We start from the raw sequence: 14,307 nt of genomic DNA, 5'->3' as shown, positions 1-14,307 counted from the left end.
GGGTGCTCTGTCAGACAGTGACATCCCTAGCATGGGTCATTGCAATAACAACAGAATGGAAAGAATATGAAGTTGAGGCAGAATGACAGGATTGGAAAATCAAAATAGGAAGCTGGTTCAGCTTGCAGGGAGTAAGGACAAAGGATAGGGATTTTTTTTTTTTTTTTTTTTTTTTTTTGGACCCAGTGTTTAATTTGGGATGGTGACAAAATATTCAAGTGGAAACAGTTGGTAAGAAGTTGACAATGTGTGTTTGGGAGTTTGGATAAGTAGGGTCAGAGTCTCGGAGATAAAGGTTTGGGAGTCATTGCTTTGAAAATAATGTCATTATCACATTTTCTTTTTGACTATAAAATAGAAAATTGCTTCTGTAATCCAATTGTTCTGCTGTATAAAAGCACTATAAATTGCATAGCTTATACGGAGACAGAAGGCTGAGACCAAGGCATCGCAGATCTAGCGTTAGTGAGGGCTGCCTTCCGGCTCATGGATGGCTTATTCCTGCTGTGCCCTTACATGTTGGAAGGAGGAAGCAGTCTCTCTCAGGCCTCTACTCTCACTCATGAGGAGGCTGTCCTGTGGGACCTGATCACCTCCCAAAGGCCCCGCCTGCTAATGCCATCGCCTTGAAGGTGAAGATTTCAACATGGGAATTTAGAAGGTGTACACAGCACTCAGATCATAGCAGGAAATATCCAGAGATATCTTTTGTTTTGGCTTTCCACAGCTGTCATCAAGTTGTCATTTCAGTTTGAACTCGGTAATCAGCTATGTCTAAAATAAAATCGGTAGAGAAACTTTGGTCTTTTATATTTTTTATCTAACTCTTCAAAACTATAAAGAGATATTGTCAATCTGTTGTTTTAAGCAATAACTATAATTTGGGTGAAGACTTAGAGAACTTTGTAGAAGACTGTAAGAGAACTTTTGTTTTGGCTATTGTTATTGAGCAATTTTTACCCTTTTATTTTTAATAGTTTAAAGAAAGGCTTAGGAACTGTCTATTGCCCCTATTTGCTTTCTTTGGAAGCTTGGAATACCTCAAATCTGGTTTGGTTTCTTTTGTTAAACTATAGCTGAATGTGTACCTTAATGTCTTTTCTGCATAGATGTCAGATAATCTACTTAGTACTTGAATTTTAACAATATTTTCTTTTTTTTTTTTTAATTTTTTATTGTGGGTTGTTCAAAACATTACAAATTTCTTGACATATCATATTCCACACTTTGATTCAAGTGGGTTATGAACTCCCACCTTCACCCCATACACAGATTGCAGAATCACATCAGTTACACATCCATTGATTTACAAATTTCCATACTAGTGTCTGTTGTGCTCCGCTGCCTTTCCCATCCACCCCCCTCCCCACCTCTCCCCTCCCCTCCCCTCCTCTCTCTCTACCCCCTCCACTGTATAACCCTGAGGGTCTCCTTCCATTACCATGCAATTTCCCTTCTCTCTCCCTTTCCCTCCCACCTCTCATCCCTGTTAAATGTTAATCTTCTTCTCCTGCTCTTCGTCCTTACTCTGTTCTTAGTTACTCTCCTTATATCAAAGAAGACATTTGGCATTTGTTTTTTAGGGATTGGCTAGCTTCACTTAGCATAATCTGCTCTAATGCCATCCATTTCCCTGTAAATTCTATGATTTTGTCATTTTTTAATGCAGAGTAATACTCCATTGTGTATAAATGCCACATTTTTTTTATCCATTCATCTATTGAAGGGCATCTGGGTTGGTTCCACAGTCTTGCTATTGTGAACTGTGCTGCTATGAACATCGATGTAGCAGTGTCCCTGTAGCATGCTCTTTTTAGGTCTTTAGGGAATAGACCAAGAAGGGGAATAGCTGGGTCAAATGGTGGCTCCATTCCCAGCTTTCCAAGAAATCTCCATACTGCTTTCCAAATTGGCTGCACCAATCTGCAGTCCCACCAGCAATGTACAAGTGTACCCTTTTCCCCACATCCTCGCCAGCACTTGTTGTTGTTTGACTTCCTAATGGCTGCCAATCTTACTGGAGTGAGATGGTATCTTAGGGTGGTTTTGATTTGCATTTCTCTGACAGCTAGAGATGTTGAGCATTTTTTCATGTACTTGTTGATTGACTGTATGTCCTCCTCTGAGAAGTGTCTGTTCAGGTCCTTGGCCCATTTGTTGATTGGGTTGTTTGTTCTCTTATTGTCTAATTTTTTGAGTTCTTTGTATACTCTGGATATTAGGGCTCTATCTGAAGTGTGAGGAGTAAAGATTTGTTCCCAGGGTATAGGCTCCCTATTTACCTCTCTTATTGTTTCTTTTGCTGAGAAAAAACTTTTTAGTTTGAGTAAGTCCCATTTGTTGATTCTAGTTATTAACTTTTGTGCTATGGGTGTCCTATTGAGGAATTTGGAGCCCGACCCCACCGACTGTAGATCGTAGCCAACTTTTTCTTCTATCAGACGGCGCGTCTCTGATTTGATATCAAGCTCCTTGATCCATTTTGAATTCACTTTTGTGCATGGCGAGAGAAAGGGATTCAGTTTCATTTTGTTGCATATGGATTTCCAGTTTTCCCAGCACCATTTGTTGAAGATGCTATCCTTCCTCCATTGCATGCTTTTAGCCCCTTTATCAAATATAAGATAGTTGTAGTTTTGTGGATTGGTTTCTGTGTCCTCTATTCTGTACCATTGGTCCACCCGCCTGTTTTGGTACCAGTACCATGCTGTTTTTGTTACTATTGCTCTGTAGTATAGTTTGAAGTCTGGTATCGCTATACCGCCTGATTCACACTTCCTGCTTAGCATTGTTTTTGCTATTCTGGGTCTTTTATTTTTCCATATGAATTTCATGATTGATTGCTTTCTCTATTTCTACAAGAAATGCCGTTGGGATTTTGATTGGCATTGCATTAAACCTATAGAGAACTTTTGGTAATATCGCCATTTTGATGATGTTAGTTCTGCCTATCCATGAACAGGGTATATTTTTCCATCTTCTAAGATCTTCTTCTATTTCTCTCTTTAGGGTTCTGTAGTTTTCATTGTATAAGTCTTTCACCTCTTTTGTTAGGTTGATTCCCAAGTATTTTATTCTTTTTGAAGATATTTTGAATGGAGTGGTTGTCCTCATTTCCATTTCAGAGGATTTGTCGCTGATATACAGGAATGCCTTTGATTTATGCGTGTTGATTTTATATCCTGCCACTTTGCTGAATTCATTTATTAGCTCTAATAGTTTCTTTGTAGAGCCTTTTGGGTCTGCTAGGTATAGAATCATGTCATCTGCAAATAGTGATAATTTAAGTTCTTCTTTTCCTATTTTTATGCCTTTAATTTCTTTCGTCTGTCTAATTGCTCTGGCCAGTGTTTCGAGAACTATGTTGAACAGAAGTGGAGAGAGAGGGCATCCCTGTCTTGTTCCCGATTTTAGAGGGAATGCCTTCAGTTTTTCTCCATTCAGAATGATGCTAGCCTGAGGCTTAGCATAGATTGCTTTTACAATATTGAGGTATGTTCCTGTTATCCCTAGTTTTTCTAGAGTTTTGAACATAAAGGGATGCTGTACTTTGTCGAATGCTTTTTCCGCATCTATCGAGATGATCATATGGTTCTTATTTTTAAGTCTATTGATGTGGTGAATAACATTTATTGATTTCCGTATATTGAACCAGCCTTGCATCCCAGGGATGAATCCTACTTGATCATGGTGTACAATTTTTTTGATATGTTTTTGTATCCGATTCGCCAGAATTTTATTGAGGATTTTTGCATCTAGGTTCATTAGAGATATTGGTCTGTAGTTTTCTTTCTTTGAAGTGTCTTTGTCTGGTTTAGGTATCAGGGTGATGTTGGCCTCATAGAATGAATTTGGAAGTTCTCCCTCCTTTTCTATTTCCTGAAGTAGCTTGAAAAGTATTGGTATTAGTTCTTCTTTAAAGGTTTTGTAAAATTCTGCTGTATACCCATCCGGACCTGGGCTTTTCTTAGTTGGTAGTCTTTTTATGGTTTCTTGTATTTCCTCAATTGATATTGGTCTGTTTAGGTTTTCTATATCCTCCTGACTCAATCTGGGCAGATCATATGACTTAAGAAATTTATCTATGCCTTCACTATCTTCTAATTTATTGGAGTATAAGGATTCAAAATAGTTTTTGATTAACTTCTGTATTTCTGAAGTGTCTGTTGTGATATTGCCTTTTTCATCCCGTATGCTAGTAATTTGAGTTCTCTCTCTTCTTCTCTTCGCTAGCATCGCTAAGGGTCTGTCGATTTTGTTTATTTTTTCAAAGAACCAACTTTTAGTTTTGTCAATTTTTTCAGTTGTTTCTTTTGTTTCGATTTCATTAATTTCAGCTCTGATTTTCATTATTTCTTGCCTTCTACTTCTTTTGCTGTTGTTTTGCTCTTCTTTTTCAAGGATTTTGAGATGAAGTATGAGATCATTTATTTGTTGGTTTTTTCTTTTTTTAAGGAATGAACTCCAAGCAATGAATTTTCCTCTTAGAACTGCTTTCAATGTGTCCCATAGATTCCGATATGTTGTGTCTGTGTTTTCATTTATCTCTAAGAATTTTTTAATTTCCTCCTTGATGTCTTCTATAACCCATTGATCATTCAGTAACCTATTGTTCATTCTCCAAGTGATGTATGCTTTTTCCTTCCTTCTTTTATCGTTGATTTTCAGTTTCATTCCATTATGATCAGATAAGATGCATGGTATTATCTCTACTCCTTTATATTGTCTAAGAGTTGCCCTGTGACATAATATATGATCTATTTTTGAGAAGGATCCATGTGCTGCTGAGAAAAAAGTGTAACTGCTTGATGTTGGGTGGTATACTCTATATATGTCAATTAGGTCTAGGTTATTAATAGTGTTATTGAGTTCTATAGTTTCCTTATTCAACTTTTGTTTGGAAGATCTGTCCAGTGGCGAGAGAGGTGTGTTGAAGTCTCCCATGATTATGGTGTGGTGGTCTATTAGACTCTTGAACTTGAGAAGAGTTTGTTTGAGGAACATAGCTGCACCATTGTTTGGGGCATAAATATTTATGATTGTTATGTCTTGTTGGTGTATGGTTCCCTTAAGCAGTATGTAGTGTCCCTCTTTATCTCTTTTGATTAACTTTGGCTTGAAATCTATTTTATTTGATATGAGTATGGACACGCCTGCTTGTTTCCGAAGTCCATATGAGTGATATGATTTTTCCCAACCTTTCACCTTCAGCCTATGTATGTCTTTTCCTATCAAATGTGTCTCCTGTAGGCAGCATATTGTTGGGTCTTGTTTTGTGATCCATTCTACTAGCCTGTGTCTCTTAATTGGTGAGTTTAAGCCATTAACATTTAGGGTTATTATTGAGATATGGGTTGTTCTTCCAGCCATATTTGTTTATTTATGTTACTAAACATGGTTTGTTTTCCTCTTTGATTATTTCCCCCCCCTTTACTGTCCTACCTCCCACTGTTGGTTTTCATTGTTATTTTCCATTTCCTCTTCCTGTAATGCTTTGGCGAGGATGTTTTGAAGAGATGGTTTTCTAGCTGCGAATTCTTTAAACTTTTGTTTATCGTGGAAGGTTTTAATTTCATCGTCCATCCTGAAGCTTAATTTCGCTGGATACACAATTCTTGGTTGGAACCCATTTTCTTTCAGTGTTTGAAATATGTTATTCCAGGATCTTCTAGCTTTCAGAGTCTGTGTTGAAAGATCAGCTGTTATCCTGATTGGCTTACCCCTAAATGTAATCTGCTTCCTTTCTCTTGTAGCTTTTAAAATTCTCTCCTTATTCTGTATGTTGGGCATCTTCATTATAATGTGTCTAGGTGTGGATCTCTTATGATTTTGCACATTCGGCGTCCTGTAGGCTTCTAGGATTTGGGATTCTGTCTCATTCTTCAAGTCTGGGAAGTTTTCTTGTATTATTTCATTGAATAGACTGCTCATTCCTTTGGTTTGGAGCTCTGTACCTTCCTGTATCCCAATGACTCTTAAGTTTGGTCTCTTAATGTTATCCCATATTTCTTGGATGTTCTGCTCATGGTTTCTTAACAGTCTTGCTGAGCTGTCTATGTTCTTTTCAAGTTGAAATACTTTGTCTTCATTGTCTGATGTTCTATCTTCTAAGTGTTCTACTCTGCTGGTAGTATTCTCCATTGAGTTTTTAAGTTGGTTTATTGCTTCCTGCATTTCTAGGATTTCTGATTGCTTGTTTTTTATAACCTCTATCTCCCTGTATAGTTGATCCTTTGCTTCCTGGATTTATTTGCGTAATTTGTTGTCGAAGTGATCTTTCATTGTCTGATTTTGCTGTTTAATGTCTTCCTTGATACTCCAGATCATCTGAAGCATGTATATCCTGAATTCTTTATCTGACATTCCATCTGCTGCAGCTGTTACCTCTTCTAAAGTTGCGTTGACCTGCATTGCTTGTGGTCCTTTCTTTCCTTGTCTTTTCATACTGCTTGCGTATCTTTCCTGCAGGTGCGGGCGGTGGCTCTGCTCTCTCCTTATTCCAATTGGGGTGTCGTGGCTACCACGCCGGCAGGTCACTGGGCCTGTTCTGGGCGCTGGCGGCGGCTCTGTTCTGCCCCTACTCCAATTGGGGTGACGAGTGTACCACGCCGGCAGGCCACCGGGCCTGATCCGCCGGTCGGTTGCAGGTTTGCCTACCCTGCAGGCGCGGGCGGCAGCTCTACTCTGCCCCTACTCCAAATGGGATGACGTGTCTGTCGTACCGGCAGGCCACTGGGCCTGTCCCGCTGGTCGGTCGCAGATCTGCCCACCTTTCGGGCACGGGTGGAGGCTCTGCTCTGCCCCTACTCCAATTGGGGTGTCGTGACTACCCCGCCTGCAGGACGCTGGGCCTGTTCCTGGCACATGAGGCGACTCTGCTCTGTCACTACTCCAATTAGGGTGGTGTTTGTACCATGCCGGCAGGCTCCTGGGCCTGATCTGCCGGTCTGTTGTCGGTCTGCCTACCTTGGAGGCGCGGGCGGCGGATCTGCCCTGCCCCTCCTACCACGCCTGCGGACCCCTGGGCCTGATCTGCAGGTTGATCACTGGTCTGCTCACCCTGCGGTGAGTGGCGGTTCCGCTCCACCCCCACTCTAATTGGGGTCATGTGACCACCACACCGGCAGGGCCTGATCCGGGCGTGGGAGAAGGATGTGCTCTGCCCCTACTCCAGTTGAGGTGACGTGTGTACCACACTGGCAGGCCACTGGGCCTGACCCGCCAGGCTGTCACAGGTCTGTTTACCTTGCAAGCGCGAAGGGCGGCTCTGCCCTGCCCCTCCTACCACGCCCATGTACCACTGGGTCGCGGGTCTGCCCACCTGGCGGGTGTGGGTGGCGGCTCTGCTCCGCCCCCTCTCCAATTGGGGTCACGTGGTCACCACGCTGGCGAGCCGCTGGGCCTGCTCCGGGCGCTGGCGGCGGCCGGGCTCTTCCCCTCTGGCTCGAGGACAAATTGAGGAGACTCGGGTGACTGTGCCTCACCCCCCCTACCAGGAGACCAACTGCTTATGTCACCGCTGGTGTTGATGAAGATCTCTCCTCCGCCGCTTTCTGCTGACATCAGATCTCTGCCATGTTGGTATCCTATGCGAATGGCAGCATTTCGTTCCCCTTGCCGGGCAACCAAAGCAATGAGTGAGTCCTGACCGGCCCTCAGCAGGACCCGGACCGAGACGCAGTTTCCGCGGGTTCCTAGCCCCGGTCCAGGGAAGTTCCGGGAGCCGGAACTCGGCCGCTCCGTGCTCGGTGTAAGCTCCTATAAGTGTAAGCTCCAAGAAGCAGTCCCCGCGGGCTCAGTTCCGGGAGCCGGAATTCGGCTGCTTAGTGCTTGGTGTATGCTCTGATAGTAGCAGGGTCCAAGAAGCAGCCTCCGCAGGCTCCGCAGCCCTGAGCCAGGGCGGTTCCGGGACGGTTCCGGGAGCCTGAACTCGGCCGCCCCGCGCTCGGTGTTCGCTCCGATAAGATCAGATTCTAAGAAGCACCCAGGCGCTGAACCCCAGCAATCTGTCTGCAAGCCGCAGGCGAATTGCAGCCTGAAATTACCTGTTCTATGGCTGAATGAGCTGCGGTCAGTCGAAAACAGGGAAGGTGACGTCAGTTTACCAACATGGTGGCTGCTGGCCTCCTCTGTGGTCTGACCGGTGTGGAGAACCAAGATGGACCGCTTCCTTCCCCCGTCTCGAACCCAGAATTCAGCCCTGAGTGCGGTGCTTGCGCGGCTGGCAGAAACTGCAGCACTGTAACCCTGCGTCTCTATCCCAGCGCGCGCTACAGACTCTAGCCGCGGGGCGATTTGCTGAATAAGCAGTGTTACCCTCCGTGCGACAAACCTCTCGCGTTTGAGTCCCCGTAGCCGATCCTCGTGCGATGGAAATCCTTCCTCCAGGTTCCGGCGCACCCCACTATTGCTGGAAATTCCTAACAAGATATCCTTTAGCCGTCCTGACTTGTCATACTCCCACACAGTGAAGCAGCACACGGGGGCAATGCACTCCCCTCGCCGCCATCTTCCTTCTCAGAACTTCTTCAACAATATTTTCTTCCTATTTCTTATGTATTATATATTGATTTTTTTAAAAAACAAACTGGAACATCATTGAGAGTGCTGTTTTATGTTTGATGTTGTTCTAAAGACCTAGTTTTGCAGTTTTTCATAGCCTTTGTTAGGGGGAGGGGTACTCTGTTGGTTCTCCCAGCATGGTTCCTGGAGCTCTTTCCAAGGTAACTTCTGAGCTATGTTTTAGAAATTGAGGTGTTTATATTATGTACTTAGTCTGGCTTTCCTTCCCTCTGGCAAAACAAAGAGGGATAGAATATAAGATACACAAGTGTCTGTCAGTGTACATGTATTAATACTGAGTGATATACTTATCTGTATTTGTCTTTACCCTTAATAAAAACTTGAGTTCTATTTATAATCTGTATTTTCTGTCTCTTCACCCCATTATATAGTTGTTTGCTTTTACCCTAAACAATCCTTATTAATCTCCGAAATTCTCTTGTTGGTTACTACACAACATTGAGTTGTATAGCAATAAAGAAATGGTTAATTACATTCATCTAATGTTTCTCCTTTCATCAGTTTTCTCCTTTTGGAGACTTTTAAATAATGTAACTTGAGCTATTTTGTGAGTAAAGGCACTTTGTTTACTTGTTATTGTCCTTTCAAGTCTGTTTTAGTAAGGACGAAGACCGACATTACTGGTGCTCTGTAGACTTTGTGAGAATAGGTATCATGCCTTCTTTTTCAGCCCTCGTGATGCCTGGCAGTGGTGCTAAGTATATCGTAGTCATTCAAGCAGGTGCACATTTGTGTTCTTCCCCAGATTAGAAGTGCGCTGCAAGAACCTGAGGGATGGGGGAAGTGAGTGGGAGTCAACTTCAGGAGGTGGTGGTGGGGGGAATCCTGATTACCTCACTGGTGTCTCAGAAATGCTTCTTTTGTCTGGAGCAGTTTACTGTTTGCATAGAAAATGGAAGCAATGTGTTCATTTTGGGGCCGTGGGGGCAGTACCAGGGATTGAACTCAGGGGCACTCGACCACTGAGCCACATCTCCAGCCCTATTTTGTATTTTATTTAGAGTCAGGGTCTCACTGAGTTGCTTCTCACCTCCCTTTTGTTAAGGCTGACTTTGAACTCGCAATCCTCCTGCCTCAGCCCCCCGAGCCCCTGGGATTACAGGTGTGTGTCACCTTGCCCAGCCTGGTATTGATTTTTGTAAAAACAATTTTTATATGGTTTGAAACTACTTAGAATGTGGGAAAAAATAATAATGTTCCCCTCAAGATTACTGCCTTTTAATTGGGGATGATAAATCTCTTTTTAGGGTTATAAGTATCTTGGGAAAGTGGGGACCTGTGCCTCAAAAGAGCCAATAAAGTAGTTTGGGGTATAAATAAAAAAAGTGATGATTTTTTTTGTATTTTTATTGATAAAATATACTCTAATGTAATCTTTCTTAATTAGCTATAACCATTAAGTTGAGGCTTATTTCATTATTTGATATTTTAGTAACTTAATGGATGGCAAAAACAGACTTAGGATCTGCTTTTGTCATGAACAGACAGGATCTATTCTGTATTAGTATAGTTACTTAATTTAAAACATTTTTTTCCTTAAAAATTCAAGTCATTTTGAATCTTAAGTTGATATGGAAAGAGTGGTTTACACTCACAATATCCTGTATGTAATCATAGTACCATAATATTCCTGAATACTGTAATTTCTTTTCTAACATTTTATACATCATTTCCTTTTTAAAATACATATTTCTTTCTAACGTATTTTATTATAAGTTTAATTTTTCAGAGAAAACTCCAGTGAATTAAATATAGTAGTTAGACAGGAGAAAAAAGAATAGAAAATCAAGAAGGGTAAACATACTGATGTAATGTGAATTAGCTATGTACAGTTGTATAAAATTTTATTCAGATAAGTACCATAATAGGAAGTATGGTGTAAAGCCTAGTATTTTTTTTTGAAAAATACACTATAAAAGTTTGGAAAAGTTTGAAGGAAAGACAGAGATATTCTTTTCTTACTAATAGTTGTCTTTGAGAAGAAAAAATATAAGCCTCTGAATTTGTTTACTTTTATCTTATTTATTTATTTTTGCAGTGATGGGGGGCTTGGGCCTCAAGCCTGCTAGGCAACCACTATACCACTAAAGCCATATCCCCAGCCCAAACCTCTAAAATTTAAAAAATGGTAATTGATGCTAAAGTTTAAGGAGCATGTTAATCATTACCTAATATGAACAAGCAGATACATTCTTAAAATATTTTCCCCATTGTCAAAAGAAAACAAGCCTAACTAACTTTGATTGCTTTCAAAATATTCATATTAATGATTTAATGTCATGTTTATATCCATAACTGGAGGCACAAACAGTGGTACTTGGTATAGATGCTTGTATAGGTCAAGTGAAATTAAGTTATAGAGGTAGTAAAAGGACTCTATTTAGTTTTAAATAAAAAAATAAATGGATTGAAATTTCTAAGTGCAATAGGTAACTATGGAGATAGTTTCTTTTGTGTCCAGCAATACCTTCTGTCAACACTGTGTCAAATATAATCATCCATGTTTGGATCCTGGGAAATATTCCCTTATTCATGCAATTTTACTTCCTGAGTATATTTATTTCATCATGTAATTTGATGTTATTTTATGTTATTATTGTTCTCTCTTTTAATCCATTCAACAAACATTTACAAAGTATCTACTTATATCTTGTGCTAGGAAGTATTCTGGATATTGATGATACCTGGTGAACAAAAGTAAACACAAATTCTACCCTGGAAGAGCTGATAGCCTACTAAGAGAAACAGTCTTAGTTAAATCACATAAAAAAAAAATTGTATAAAATTTTAGCCATGACTGGTGGTCAGTTCAGAGTAGTAGAGAAGTCTTCCATGAGGAAGTGATGTTGAACATTAACATCTTAACTAGATAAATGAGAAGCAGAAAATATTCCAGATAGAAAGAATAGCCTGTGTAGCAGTCCTGTGGTAGCAGGGGCGTTGTTAGGTTCCAAAAGTGAATGTGTCTGGTTCACAGGGACAAGGCTGGAGGAGTAAGTGAGGGCAGACCATGCAGGACTTAAAACCACATACACTAAGAGGTTTATTATCAGTGGAAAGCCCTTGAAAGAATTCTTCGCATATGCTAGCTCTAAAATACAGAAGACAGATTATAGTAGGACCTAAGAATGAATATAGTAGTTTAGAAAAGAGCTTAGAGCGGATTAAGGTGATAATAGTAGAAATGGAATGAACTGAAGGTTTCAAGAGAAATAGATAACAGGTAAAATAAAATATATGTGAAGTAGTAGGAGCAGATTGGTGTGTAATGGGCACCTTTGACATTTTCTTTTTTTATTCTGTAAATATTCATCTATTGCTTTTTATGTGCCAGCCATAGGTTAGGGAATAGAGGTATAATAGTCTTGTCTTCATGGAGCCTAAAATCAAGTAGGGAAAATAGACTTTACATACATACAAGTAGGCATTACACACAGTACATAAAACCAAACAATTACATACATACAGGCTATGGTATATGTTGTAAAGGGAAAATCAGGGATCATGTGATGTTCCACCTATTAAAAAATAAGTTTTTTATAAAGAAGGGAAACTACAGCTGAAAAGTGTTTGTTTTTTAAATAGCGTGCCTATTCGTTTTTCCAAAATGAGGCTCAGAATTAATTTCCAGTTTTCAAACATTGTCAGAGTCTATAATTTTCCTCTTTGCTTTAAAATCCAATGATCAATTCTGTGCTGGAGAAAATAGAAAAATAGCTAACTTGCTAGGACATGAGCTACCTACATCATTATTAAATGACACTCTTAAATAACAAATAACATGAGATAGTGCTCTTCATTTATATGAGAAAGTGTTTTCACATTTGGACAGTGTTTACTGTGCTGCTGGTTTGTCTTCTACTTATTCTACCACTTTTAATCTTTTTTTCTAAACCTACACGGAAGAAGAAATTAACTGTATATAAACCAAAAAGAACGGTGAGAAGGGGGGAGAATTTCAGGTTGTGATTTTGAAATTAGACTCCTCCAAGCCATACCATCCCAAACCAGGGTACTTTGCAGTCATCTGAGGATGAGCAGGAACGAAAGTCAGAGAGGGTGCTGGGGAGGAGCGAGCCTTGCTGACTCTTCAGAGTGTTTTCTTGTCCGTTGTGTTCAGATTTCTGTCAAGGTGCTTTTGAAGAAGTTATTTTGTACGCAAGATTTAAAAGCCTTCCAGAATGATATCTTTATAATTATGAATTGGTGGTTCTTACATTTGACTGGGCTTTTTACAATCATTAAGTACTTAAATGTTTTCTGATCCTTGGTCAGAAGTGGACGGCTTGTATGCATGGTAGGGTTGTAGTTCCTGTTGTGTGTTAGTAGGGAGGAGATTGTGTGTGCCTTTCACTTTGAAAAGAATTCACTTAACAAAATTTTACTTCCTAACCACAATTGCTGTGCTATGTCTGTTCCACAACAGAACATGTTTTGTGATGTGGGTTTGTTTTTAAGTCATCAGCATGAGATTTGAACAGATCACTTGTCATGCATATTTGTTGAGTTTGTTGCAGAAGTGCCATAGCTTGTGGCTGTGTTGTTACTGCACTTTTTTTAGTTAAGGCTACAGTCGCTTCTACTTGCTAAAAGTAAAACCATTAATTAGTATTTCTGAGTAAAACCTCCAAAGACAATAACAGTGTTGAAAAATTTGACTTTGCAGTATTCCTTTTAACCTTTCCTGGAAATTCTCTCAGTAGTGACTCAGCACTTTCATGTTGACCCCCATATCTTCCATGAGTCATCTATACTTTATTTGATTAAAAGTTTAAAATTTGATAACAAGGTTTCTTTGTTCCTCTTAAACTTGTAGTATTCTGATTTTCTATCCTTATTCCTTTAAATTTTCAAGACTTTTTTTTTTATTCATTTCATTGTGTAAGGTACTTGTTTTAGGGATATCATTATGCCTAATCCTGTCTATCATTATAAAATGCTAAGTTAAGCATGAAAAGAAAAAATATAGAATTTAATGAAGAAATATGTTACTGTGGTCCCAAAATACCTGCTAGGTGGTTTGACTGGAACAGGACTTTTTTTTTTTTTTTTTTTTTTCTACCTGTCAGTGATTTGCTGAAACCTATCCCAGTGAGTCAGAAAAATAGTCTATTCTTCCACCTCCACTTTCAGTTCCTATTTGTCTTTCCTTCTCTTGTTGCCTTTCCAATGCCCACACCCATATTTTTGATAGTGTTTCTCTTTCTCAACCAGTAGCTGCTTTGACATGACAAGCATTTCCAAAGCTATTTTGAACTAATAAAATGATACTCCACAAATGTAATAAAGGCCAAGGCGAGTATCTTTTCTGCTTATTATTCTCCAGCCTCTTGCTTCCTGGGAAAAGAATCAGCAGGGGCCAGGGAAGCACATAACTGTCAATTTTGAAATAGGTGTAAAGAACGGAGTTGAGCTTTACCTGTTGGTGGTGGGGGACTTCTTACCAAAGAACCGTTTGTTTTACATTTTCCTCACATGCTTACCGACATGCTTACCAACCTGTTGCCCCAATATTTTGCTATACTTAATAAAAACCCCTATTTCATAGAATTATTGGGAGAGGCAGTAATTACTTTGAAGAACTTAACAGTTGTGAATATATTAAAACTAATAACTTTAACTGGGAAATGTGTGTGTGTTTTTTAATTCTCTGAATAAGAATGTATGTAATCTAAATTTGGTTTGGAAAAATAATGGACCTTTCGTATGTTTTTTATGTCAACA

General features: G+C 39.9%; 1 protein-coding gene across 8 annotated transcripts in view; it reads left to right on the top strand.

The window, feature by feature from the left end:
• The window catches only part of Arfip1 (ADP ribosylation factor interacting protein 1), a 121,696-nt gene that overhangs the window by 96,858 nt on the left and 10,531 nt on the right, over positions 1–14,307 (top strand). The window lies entirely within an intron of this gene.

This window comes from Marmota monax, unplaced genomic scaffold, assembly GCF_021218885.2.
Source record: "Marmota monax isolate L192 unplaced genomic scaffold, Marmota_monax_Labrador192_F-V1.1 WCK01_AAM20220418_F8-fsc00002, whole genome shotgun sequence".
Taxonomy (NCBI): Eukaryota; Metazoa; Chordata; class Mammalia; order Rodentia; family Sciuridae; genus Marmota; species Marmota monax.
This window is presented reverse-complemented; position numbering and strand designations above follow the sequence as displayed.